This window comes from Adiantum capillus-veneris, chromosome 25, assembly GCF_014529385.1.
Source record: "Adiantum capillus-veneris isolate H3 chromosome 25, ASM1452938v2, whole genome shotgun sequence".
In the NCBI taxonomy this organism is placed as follows: Eukaryota; Viridiplantae; Streptophyta; class Polypodiopsida; order Polypodiales; family Pteridaceae; genus Adiantum; species Adiantum capillus-veneris.
The window spans coordinates 119,516,145-119,529,506 of record NC_140955.1 but is presented as its reverse complement, the minus strand read 5'-3'; positions in this window follow the sequence as shown (position 1 = coordinate 119,529,506).

Genomic DNA, 13,362 nt, shown 5'->3' with positions numbered 1-13,362 from the left:
TGTAGCAAAAGAAGCCGCTCACTTTCCCTTACAAACACACACGTGATGGAGAGAGCTCATGAAAGATAGTCAAAACAAAACAAAAGTGAAAACATCGAGATTACGATCATATCGTATCATGGGTAAGATAAAAGGGTTAATGGATGAGTTAATGATATTTAATCTTTGTTGTCCAAGTAAGCTACGGATTGCTCTTTGAAACTGTAGCTTTGTTCTTACTATAATGTATATGTTTTGTCTAGCGATTGGGATTAGTTGTGAGTACAAATTCTCTTGATTCATAATAAAATAACCACATTCACATCAAAAGAGAAGTCATAGTCAATAATAGGTAGTATGATGGAATCTGGTGAGAGAAGTATTTCACTGAGCCTTTCAAGACCAAATAGAAACACTATGCATTGTTGAAAGTGAATATTTCGACTAATCCAAATGTTGACCCTGATAGATTTCATAGAATGGAAATGAAAGAAATTGCCTCCATGTGGATTATGGTTATTCATCAATGATATACTTATTATGTTCAAAGATAAAGGTGTGAATAAAGAAGTGAAAGGAGAAAAAGAAGAGAGTTTCTCTTCCAAGCCCTATTGTTGCCCTTAGGCAATAAGGATACTGCGGGGAGAGAAGTACCGGTAGCAAGGAGATTCTAGAGTTTGTGGAAGAGAATGAGAACCTTAAGAGAGAGAGAGATGCTTTTGAAAGATGAATATATGGTTACTAACCTTGTGCACATAATTGTTTCCCGCAAGAAGGTTGTGCCCGTTACATTGACAAGATTGCTGATTGAATACCTTTCAATGAAACAATTAGGACACAACAAGAGAGATGAAAGGAGGAGTAAAGATAGAATTAGAGATAGATCTAAGTGTGGCGGTGGTATTAACCATGATAATGAGAGATGGAGATAGATTTCGATACAAGTATTGGACTAGATCTGCAAATGAAAGAAAAACTAGCAACATATATCTTACATGAGAGCAATCGCCACCACCTTCATGGAGAGAGAAGATGAGGCAAGACTTCAACATTTCTTCAAGAGAAAGTGTGGCACTAAGATGAGTGTGTCACTATGGAAATGAGCTATTCTCACTCACTCATAACTTGCCCCAATGAAGAGAAGGTTGCCCTTTTTATAGGTGAGGGAGCCATGTTTTACATAATCACTTGATTAGGCTAGAGAATTAGCCCAAGTCAAATGTTCTTTGGATATTTCTTAAAATGGTCAATATTAGAACTCAAAATATCATGAAATTCAGAATTTTGGGTCGTTGAGGCTCCATGTGGGTGCATCATGTATGTGGGCCCCACCTAGGCATCTTCTGTGTGGCTCCAACAGGGAGTCCCAACTTGTGTGTCTTGTCCTTCAAGGCATCTTTGAGGTGTCACATTCACATGCTTGTGTATTTTATCATCAAAATATTTTATTTTATGAAAAAAGACCAAGATTACCTCTTTTCACTTTATTCACTTGTTTACCATCTCTTCTTGTAGTGTAATTGTGAGGATTTTTCACTGTTTTCCCTGTAACTTTTGACCTGTAACTCGGATTGACATGCTTCAAAAAGAAAAATTGGCCTACAAAAAGAGCTTGACTTGGTTTTGGCCTTTTCTCCACGCCCTTAGGTCGGGATTTTCAAATTGGGATGGTTCAAGAAGCTTTGGATCTTTCTTTTCATAAAGTCTTCTAGTAGGCCCTTTCCTCTTGTATGTATCTAAGAAGGTATGCATTATTGAAGGGTTGTATTATTAAATAAATGTGAAAAGAAGAAAATAATTTATATATGGTAGGGTATAGCTGAGATATTAGAAGAAATAGACAAATGCTTTTCCCCCAGACAAAAAGAGGCACAATCATTGATACTTCTCTTGCAGTACTTTCTAATAGTAATGTACACTTGTATTACTTCAAAGGTAAATACTAAGGTATGGTAGAAAGATTTTATTTATGCATATGACTATTATATGAAGTATACTTATGCATCAAAAAGTCACAAGATAAATCTTTTAATGCCCATTCCCACTATATGCGTGCCACAGTACGACAACGGGAAACAGAGATCCTAGAGAGCATGTAGCAGCCTTTGTGCGTGTAATTAGAGCTGAAGAGGTGTTAGAATTCCTTACCCAATTTTCAAGGTTTGGACTGACCCTAGAGGAGGATGCTGCTACTTGGTTTGACTCCGTGGAGCGTAGAGACTTTGAGTCTATGGAGGAGGTGTTTGACGAGTTTATCGAGGAATTCTCACAAAGGGGAATAGCTCATAATACAATCTCACAAATCCATAAATTCAAACAGAAAGAAGGGGAATCTGTGCGAAAGACATCCCTACGACTAAAAAGATATGTTAAGTTCTACCCTGTGGAAGAACTGCCAAGTCAGTCCAGACTTATGCTTATATTTATTCAAGGACTGAGGAATGCAGATCTCCAGAAGGACTTACATATGAAGAGGAGCACGACATTAAATGAGTTAACTAAGGAGGCTTGTTACCTTGTAGACAATTGTGCGGTCTACAAGGAGGGTGAATTCAAGGATCTTAACGACGATTCATCCTCACAACAAAGTGGAAGCAAGTCCGCTAAGAGAGCATCGAAAGGAGAATTAGCTGTAAGCCAGGAGCAACTTGTAGAAGAAGTGCTGAAAAAGATTAACCTGTATGCCAAGCCTCAGGCTAAATAGCCAAAGTGGTGTGCTATTAAACAAAAATGGACAAACCATGTGATGGAGGAATGTTATTATAACAAGGGATATGTGAGAGAACGACCTTATGCTCCCCAGGCTCAGGTAGCATCTCCTCAACTTCCACCGATGCCTAGGTATCAAGCAGGCAACCTACCAGGACCTGTAGGTGTAGAAAGACCACAACCAGTGTTGGGGCAACAACCACCCCTACCAGGATTACGACCAGTCGGCATAAGATACACACCAACAGTAAATGAACCAGAGGAGAAGGATTTGGTACCTATGCTGTTAGACCAGCGGGTAGACAGACATGCGAATAACCTCCCAACCATCCTATATATAGGCCCCTGGCCCTCTTCCATATATAGACCCCTTTATTGCATGTGTGTTGGGCACATTGCCCGGGCCGTGCCCGTCTAGTCCTACCCTTGGCATGACATTACTCCCCCCTTGGAGAAGCGTTTTCGTCCTCGAAAACACAAGTGGTGGTATCTTCATAAGAACACTAATGTTTTCCACCGTGGCATCCCTCATGGATCCAACGGTTAGTTGAATCGGAACCCGGTTCATTGGGAGGTTCAATGAAATCAAGAGTAACATCTTGATTTTCAACATTGTTGTCCCTGTGCAACCGTCTTGGTTAACCGACTCATAATCAAAAGAGCGTGAAGGCTCCATGTAGAACTCACTTGAGAATGCTAAACGAGTTAGCACAACGTCGAGGTTTTTAAATGCATACCCAGGTTTCAAACTTTCTGAAGGTACTGGAATGTGCAATATACCCTGGCTCATCTTTCCATGAAAGTACTATGCTAACATACTCATCAGCAGCAACCAAGTCCTTGACTTGCGGTGGTTTCTTGCCAATAGTCAACCTCATCCAAACGGATGATTAAGGTTGATAACTTGAGAATAACAAGCACAGACTAGAACTAGCCATAACATGCCTTTGATCATATGAAGCAAAATCCAAAGCAGAAAGGTAACCGATCTAGTTGTTTCACTTCTTGCTAACGTATGCACTTAGCATATCCTTTAGCGTGCTTTACTAACATATGCACTTTGCATATCCTTTAGTACTAAATAGAATGCTTGTAATCTGCCCATCCTACGCGGGATGAATAGCCACAGTAAGAGTGAGGTGCTTTCCCCCAACCACTTACAGACAATCGCCCACGACTGATGGCAAACTTTGACTCAATCATTGAGTATTTGGCAGATACTCGAGATGGAATGGAGACAACAAACTAGGTTGAAAGTAGATTGGAGTTTCAAGCAGCCAATCAAGAACACCCATACTCAGCCAGCACCTTGTATGGCAGGGTGTAATCTCCTATTAAATATGCAAGAGAGATTGCACTGGCATTGCAAAAAATTGCAGAAACAATAATGTCCAAGAATTTGCATGCCGCTCCAAATAAATTTGTGTTAAACACTAGGGCCCATAACACCTAGTGTGCATGCAGTTAACACAAACATATCCGAACCGCAATTCCATGACGGGACTTTCCACGGTACGTACATGAAATTATTGCAACCAATTAGGAGCATAATAGAATGTGACAACCCGATCACACCTAGGTACCAACCATGAGATATTCTCATGAATATAGCATATTTTTCAACAAAAGTTGGACCATAACAGAATGTGACAACTCAGTCACACCTAGGTACCAACCATGAGACATTCTCATGAACATAGCATACTTAGCTATATGTAGAAACGACCCTCCGTTAAGGTGGTTTCACAACACTTGTAATCGGAACAAGTTTGTACTTAGTACCTGACAATTTCTCGCCATTGAAATTTCTCCTGATATTGTGTGCTCAAAATGGTCAAACCAATGGATGCGACCAGCACCTAGGGACTTCGTTGCGACACATTGGTAAAAAGTTGGCGCCAGTGTCAGTCCAAGAGACTCATATTCTCCACATGTGGAATATGTCTCAAACAAGGATATCAAGAAAAGCGACATCCATCAAGTACGAGCTGGTACTTGTGTGTGGAGCTAACTGCAAACACTCCGCGACAAGAGTGAGAGGGACCCTCATTATCATGATCCACACTGGCTAAAATGAAGTCCTTGAGTTCCTAGACCATGTTGTATCCCATGTGACAACATGTGCCAAATCGAAGCCTACAACTAGGTTCGTAGCAGCATAAGGTATAGTGGACGCTACGGTCCAAAATACTATGTTCCAACATGCCCTTGGCATGGCTTTAAAAAATTCAAGCGTATTTATACAACTTGCACTGGAAACCGTGGGTGTTTCCTGCGCAATCCAACCCCTTTGGTTTACATCTACGTAGTCAAACCCCTTGTTAAGACCGTCTGTAGTAACTGCTCAACTAGCAGGCAACGGTAACCAACATACTTAACCGTGTACATAATGATTGGAATCAACTCAAAAAGTTGAATTCGTCCGCTACCGTATGGTAGATTGTGGAATTCTTTCCTTGAAAGTATAACTGGGAGAGATCAACTGTGATCCTCAATGCAGATCAAGCTGTGATCCTTAATACTGCTCGGTGATGTAGCAATCACCTGTCGGGTCTTACCCCAAAAAAGTATGTCCATAGACACTCCGTAGTGCTATAGAGAGAGCAAGAAATCCACACAAGTGAACTGCTTAGCTCTTGTGGACAGCCATGCTGTCTCAACTGATTGCTGCATCTATACTTCCTTGTAGAGATCAGCTACTGTGTAGTGCAAAAATGACACTGTAAACATCCTGAATGACAAGACCCTTGCTCGCCAATAACGTCGATGTATACTTCCCTGGATAGATCTGTTCACTCTTGAAAACAATCACCCAAAGAATGCCAATAGTTGGGTCTTACCCTTGGCATGACAATGGCTCGTAGCCTGTGTGGCTCATAGCTCTTGTGCAAATGAGTGGTCAATGGACGAACCGATGAAGACTAATTTGAGTAGCATCTTAGCCACGTGCTAGATGAGAGTTAGAGCACCTTGGCTCAGGATGACTCACGAGCAAAACACGTATCAAACGTTTCTTAGAAGGTTTTCATTATTCCCTAAAAGAGAGAGAACGAGAGAGAAGAAGAGCATGCTGGGCTGTGGAACTTTCCTTGAACGACTATGACGTGTAGAGTTGATTGCCATGCTCGTGTGCATCTTATACCTAACGTGCAGCGTATCCTATAAGCATGCAACAAGTTTCTGCTATGACTCTCTCTTAGAGAGAGGTAATAGAAAAACACAACCACATCTTGATCCACCTGCCTTGCAGGGTCGTGATTGTATGAAAATGACTTAGAATTGGCACTTTGCCTGTGAAATGAGTCCTAGATTTAGGTTCCTTTTAGTGTTGTTGGGTGTTGATAGCAACCAACCCTCAAGTTCAACAATCCATCACTTAGTCTGTCCTTGACAGAGTTGCGAGTGTGATAGCGGAAGCATAATGCATAAAGTGGTGGAATCCATGCCACCTGCAAAGCATGCCTTGCATGAAAAAACGTAAGCCCTTGGCTACTATAATGGTCTCAAGCGTGAGAACCAAAACCATAAGTGCCTTGCACAATCTAAACTGGTAGGAATTCTGTGAGGTGATATTCCCTATTTTGCCAGTTTTTGCAAACTTGTGTGCCACGGCCCTTGATGACAAGTCATTGGGCAGTTCCTTGGCACAAGGTAGAAGCCGTGATTCATGTAAAATTTCCAAAGCACTTTGCTTTGCAAAATGACAGTAATTGCCATGTAAAGTGTAAACATGGAAAAATAATAAGAACATAAAATTGGCTAACCTGGTCGTTGCGGTCACCAGTTGACTCAAAAGTCCATGGAACAAAAATCGCTTAAAATGGCTCGTAGCCATATCTGCTGCACAGATGGGAGCTATTGGAGCTGTTGGATATAAATATACATACCTTGTATCATATACGCTCGTCTGTCATGCAATGAAATAAGCTAGAATCATTTTGCCAAATCCTTCCCAAGTTTGTATGCTCATAGCATAAGCCGAACGTAGGAATTTTCCATGCAATATACCTGGCTTGAGCCTTGCTTCTCATAAAGAATGTTGTGATACTACATGATGAAGTCGGATGTTGAGACACAGATATCATGACAAACAGCATCGACCTTGTCGATGGATTTCTCTTGAAAGTAACCAGTCTTGTGTGGCAAACATCCTCTGTCCGCTTCGAGAAATAGTGACACGATGTTGGCCATGCCGAGCAACATGCCCCCCCGCATCAAGTCGAGCAGTAGGATGTGCCAATCTCCTTGAGATTCTAAAGCATCGCAAATTTTCTATGCTTTTGCATCAAAGTCAACCACTGAGAAGCCATGCTTCAGAGCCAAGTGGTTGGGATTCAAGCCGTGCTTGATGTGAGTGAGTAATTGCATCCGAGGTCCTTTGGATACAACAAAATTGCAATGCTGAAAATAATTGTTCACAAGCCGTGCTTGTGCTTGGAGTGTTGAACGTGTACGCATGCAGAAGAACTGCCCATGACATGCCGTGCATGCCTGGTTGCTGCTGACGATCATGATTGTCAAGCAACCATGTTTGTCATGTGTATTCAAATCACAGATGCCTGCGCGACAGAAGCACCTTGTGCTTGCCATCTCAGTAATCACGCTAATCGACATGCCATGCTGTCAATTTCTTGCACGTTGCCTGACCTCGCATGCCAAGCTTGGTGGAGCCTTAGCAATTTCTTGAACTCCATAAATGTAACCAATCAACTAAGAAAAGTATAACAAAATATCAATACCATTTATGCTATCGGTGTATGGATTGCCTCCCAAAACCGAGGAGCTTTCGAGCTTTTGTGTCGAGTTACTCTGTCAGATGCCCGTCATAGGGAGAAATCCTTGCCCAAACTCACTGCAACAACAATATTAAAGCGGGAGAAAGGACCTTGGCCTTGGCTTCCCCAAATTCCTTAATGTCGGTTCCCTGTGACTCTGAATTTTTCTGCAGATCCAGCTGCTGGTTGTTTGCCCAAAACCTCAGCCGACATGCAAGGGAAATTCATGGACTTTCGGCCCGCCATGGGGCTTGGCTCTTAACAAGGGGAGGGTGCCCCAAAGTAGGGCGCCCACCCTAAATTTAAAGCAAGTGAAGTTTGGCGATGGCATTTCTGCAGATAGCGAGGAGGGAAAGAATTTGCTTGCGCCGGCTTGTGGCTATCCTGGCAGCTTTCAGCCATGAAATGATACTTGCTAAGGACCCTAAGGCGCCCCCTTTTGGTGCCATAATCGCCATGAATGGCGCAGGTCTGGTTTCCTCCCTCCTGCCGCAAGCGGCCCGTCCCGCGCTGTCCTCTTCGGCACTGCATTCCAAGCTTGCCAAGGGGTGTTGCCCACAGCCGCCCTTGGCTCCTTGATCAACTGATGCAACTTTCCATAGCTTGATTGAGCGAGCATGATTTGCATGCAAAACAACATGAGCTCCACGACTACCCAACACACAACATCTCCTCCATGTTCGCCACTTCCTTCAAGCAAAAGAGACACCGAAAGAGAGAGCGAGAGAGATTCTCCAAGCTGAGAGAGAGAGAGAGAGAGATAGAGAGAGAGAGAGAGAGAGAGAGAGAGAGAGAGAGAGAGAAGGCCCTGCCTCTTCCCCTCCTCCATGGCTGCTCCCTCCCCTGAGCTCTGATACCAATGTTAGACCAGCGGGTAGACAGACATGCGAATAACCTCCCGACCATCCTATATATAGGCCCCTGGCCCTCTTCCATATATAGACCCCTTTACTGCATGTGTGTCCGGCACATTGCCCGGGCCGTGCCCATCTAGTCCCACCCTTGGCATGACATATGCATGCATATTACAAAGATTCCAATGGATATGCTGCAAATCGTGTCTATTATCCACCGGAAGAACCCCCCAACGCTAGAACCTTGGAGCATGATGGGAAGTGCAGGACCACCAAGAGTTGCACAGGCAGCAGGAGAAGGAAGATATCGCTTGGATGAACGAACATTGTTGTTCATAGACAACGGAGGCATGGGCGGGCAGAGACATGCATACCAACAAAGAGGAGCTCAAGGACAACCTCAACAGCCTAAGGGACCCTGCTACAAGTGTGGTGGAGACCGTTGGCTAAGAGGCTGTCCTCATGATGAAATCATTAGAGTCAATGCATATTGCACCGATCATGGAATTACTCATTTGATTCTTGATTGCCCTAAGAACCTAAGCAAAGGAGCAAAAACTACCTTGAACATGTTGAAAGTAGTGTCTTCTAGTGGAGGGTCAGAAAATGAGACAGTAATACCTATTCAGGGAGTGACACGAGCCCAAGCTCAAAGAATGACAAATGAACCCATAATTGAAGATCCAAAAACCGATGCCCCAAGTTCAGAAATGAAAAATCAGAGAAGCACTTGGAAAGCTAGAAAGGCACGTATGAAAGCCAGGAGAGAACGAGAGCAAACGGCTCTATCCGAGGAGTTAAAACACACAAAGGATATATTAGAGCGGTTAGAGGATCTAACTAGTCTAAGCTCACACACTGAGGCAACCATAGCACCCAAGGAAATAGCAGAACCCAAAAGTGCAGGATCAGGAGGATCAGTGTCAGAAAAGGTAAATGAGCAGTTAGATGCACTTTTAAAAGCATACGAAGCCAGACTCGAAAACAACCAAACCCAAGAGCAAAGATGGATGACTTATCCATATGCAGAAATAGAAAAACAGAGGTTGGAAATGTGTCGAAAGATGATTGAAACAGCCCAATCTTTGATAGAAAACCCACTTGGTAAACCTGCACGTTGGCATGAAGTACCAGCTCCAACCCCTATCAAACCAACTTTAGAGAAACAAGTAGACACGAAGGAGAGACTCATGACTGTCTCTGAGTCTATGAGACAACCTATCATAGTGCCAAATACAACAGATGAGAAAATTGATGGTTTTCAGCTTAAAACATTGGTAGAAATGGGTAAGGATTGTAACGGTCTAGATGACCTGTGGAATCAAATCCGTGATGCCAATGAAGCTAACAGGGTGAGTTACCAAATGAATAGCATGAGAAAAGAAAAAAATGAGATCTTACCTCCTATTGAATAATTTGAGACAAGATCACAATTGAACTTTGATATGCATTCACAAGGGGGAGACCAGGGATCAAATAGTTCGGCACAGCCAACCAGACTCGCTAAAAACTCTACCCTCTTACCTAGGGGAGTATGAAGCCAAGTCTGAGGTGAGAGCAATCCCATCTCAAAGACTTTCTTCTAACAGAGTGAGGGATTCACAGGGGTTGATTGAGTTATTGTCCACCCCTGTGGCATGCACAATCACGTTAGCCGAACTCCTGAGGTTACGGCCAAACGTGTGGACCACCGTAGGAAAATATGTTTAGAAAAATTTGGAGTAGAAGACCCCACCTCGAAGCTTCAAGAAGGGATAAGAGAATTGGACAAGCCTCAACTAAACACTAAGCCAGTACCTTTAAACAAGGTTGGAGAATATTGCGAGGGAGAAGATGGAAATGCCACACTATCCGTAGAATTCAAAGGAGTAGTTTCCAAAGCTATTCTTGACAGTGGAGCAGGAGTCGCTATCGCCACCAAGGAAATCTAGAAAAAATGGGGAAAATCAGCTTTGAGAGCTACCATAATGAAATTGCAACTGAAAAATGGGTTCATGGAAAAGCCTCTAGGACTTTTGGAAAAAGTAATTGTCACCTCGTGCGGAATTGAGTATGAGCATACATTTGCAATAGTCGATTTCAACAAAAAGAACAATTACGAGATCATCTTGGGAAGACCATTCATGAGACAATTAAAGATGGTTCAGGATTGGGGTTATGACCACATATACCTCAGACATGGCAAGACTACAACCAAAATACACCTAAAAGACCATAGTTACAAAGATGTGAACCAGACACCAGTGGAAGAGTTTGATTGCTACATTGGCAGGGTCCAAACTCCCAGCATGGTTAGGGCAAAAAAAAAAAGAGCTATGGATGTGCGGAGCTTCACATTGTGGGAGCTTAAAAAGAGAGGAATGTGTCTTAGAAAGAGCTATCGAGGACAAGGATTACATTCCGGAACCTTTTCCCAAAGATGCCTTAGAACCTCTGGAATTGGAACACATACTAGCAACATTGGATGTCTGTACCATTACAGATAGCCCAGCGACAAAATTTTGTGATAAGGACAGCTATGATGTGCTACCCTATTTACATGGTAAGACTTATACCAGCAAAAAATGAGAATGTAGAACCACCAGAACAAGAAGAGTTTTATAACTCCTCTGAGCATCTGGAGGTAAATAACGATGCAGATAACGAGTGTTCAGATAGCTCAAGCGAGTGTGGGGAGAAAACAGCGAATATCAAGTTTTATGATTTTGCCAATCAGCACCCTAGACGCCCGGAATGATATAGAAAAAAAACAGAAAACAAAATTAGAGAGAACCTGATGTACAGGATAAAAGATAAAACTCACTATCTAATGCTTGTCAAAGCAGAGGATTGTGTAAAAGACCAAATATCAGGCAGATTCTCAAAAGTTCGAAGGGAAGGAACGCAAGAGGAAATAAAACAAGTACGGAAGGCTAGAACAAAAACAAAATTAAAAAAAATCTCAGTAATCAAAACAGCAAAAAACAAAAGACCCAGAGTGGACCAAGAACTAAAACGGTTGTTACGAGAGGTATGGACTACTGAGGGGGAAAGTGATGGTAAGGAGGAGTCAGAAAAAGAAAACATGAATGTACCATCCCACTATCGAAAATTCACCATCCAGGACAGAAAAATCATAATGACACCACCGGTCAGGGAAAGAATAAACCAAGAATCTTACGATGGGCCGGAAAATGCAAAATGGATAGACCTCATTGTGCCAGGCAAAAAGCCTCAACTGGTCTATATCTCAACTGATTTAGAGCCTGAAGAAGAAGAACTGCTAACACAACTTCTCAAGAAGTATAAAGATGTGTTTGCATGGTCCTACAAAGACCTCAAAGGAGTTGATCCATCAATATGCCAACATACAATTTCGTTGAAATCAGATGCCAAACCTAGCAAATAGCATCCTTACACATATAATGACACATTTGCTAAATGAATCAAAGAGGAGATTGACAAGCTGATGGATGTTGAATTCATCTATGAAATCGAACATACAGATTGGGTGTCACCCATTGTGGTTGTCCCCAAAAAGAACGGAAAGCTGCGTGTGTGTGTGAACCTCAAAACAGTAAATGCAGCCACAATAAGGGATAATTATCCCTTGCCGATCACAGAACATGTACTTGAGAGGGTGGCTGGGAAACGAGCTTATTCCTTTCTAGATGGGTTTTCAGGGTATAACCAACTGGCAATTGCAATAAAGGATCAACACAAAACAACATTTGCCACAAAATGGGGAATATATGCGTATAGAGTTATGCCTTTTGGCTTAACCAATGTCCCAGCTACCTTCCAAAGGTTAATGACTCATGCGTTCAAAGAATACCTGAGAATATTCTTAGAAATATATATGGACAATCTCTGTGTACACTCTCTTCTACAAGAAGAACATATTGACCATTTACAAAAGGTATTTGAGAAATGCAGAACATATTGAATCTGTCTTAATCCAGAAAAGTGAATTTTTATGGTTAGGCAAGGCCGCATCTTAGGACATATTGTCTCAAGAAATGGCATAACCATTGACTATACAAAATCAGAGTCATAGTAGACTTACCCAAGCCTACTAATGCCAAACAAGTACAATCCTTCATGGGACACTGCGGATATTATCGAAGATTCACATATATGTATGCAGTCATTGCACAACCTTTGTATCATTGTTAACCCTCATGGATCACGGACACCCTATCGCCTACGACGGACGTCGTATTAATTATTTAGTAGAGTCAGGCACCAGGCTTGTCGGTCCAATAGGAAAAGGGTAGAGTGATCGCCGATGAGAGGTACACTCTAACTGGAACATGCAAGGGTTACTTGGCTAAGCATGGGCGCCCAAATGTGAATGGGGCGAGCTCTAATAAAAGTCACCTAAACCTAAAATTGACCTATTCTCTCAATGTGCAATAGAAGAAGTGCTCTTGCACTATCTCCATCCCCATCTCCATTGTGTGCTCACAGGTGTGTGTGTGTGTGTGTGTGCTTGAGGGAGAGAGAGAGAGAGAGAGAGAGAGAGAGTGTGTGTGTGTGTGTGTGTGTGTGTGTGTGATCGAGCATTGCGATGGCACCTGCAGCGGCGAATCGATTGAGCACAGTACGGCGGCGGCTCCCTCTTCTTCGCGGTGAGGAATCCTTCACAGCGACAAGCGCAGGGAGGTGAGTGACACACCCCTGCTCTCTGTGAGCTTGCTATGTCTGCTAGTTGTGTGCTTGCAGCCTTCGTGGCTCGCACATGGTGCTTGGAAAGTCCCTAGCTCCGACATGTGTGGTAGACGCGCACATTTTTGGCGCCGTTGCCGGGGAGTTGCCCTGCACCAAGCTCCGAGAAGCACTCTGTGCTGCCCCGTGGAGTCACTAAGCTTAGGTAGGAAGGAAGAAAGAGAAGCGTGGTGACTGTGTGCGCAGATCTGGTGTAGATTTGCAAGAGTTTTGTGTTGTGGGTTAGTGTACGAAAGTTCTGTTTATTTGCACAGTCTATTACAGTTCTGCTGCAGCTCACACAGTTCTGTTGAGCTCACAAAAAGTTTTCACATTTCGATTTCTGCTTACAGTTCGGT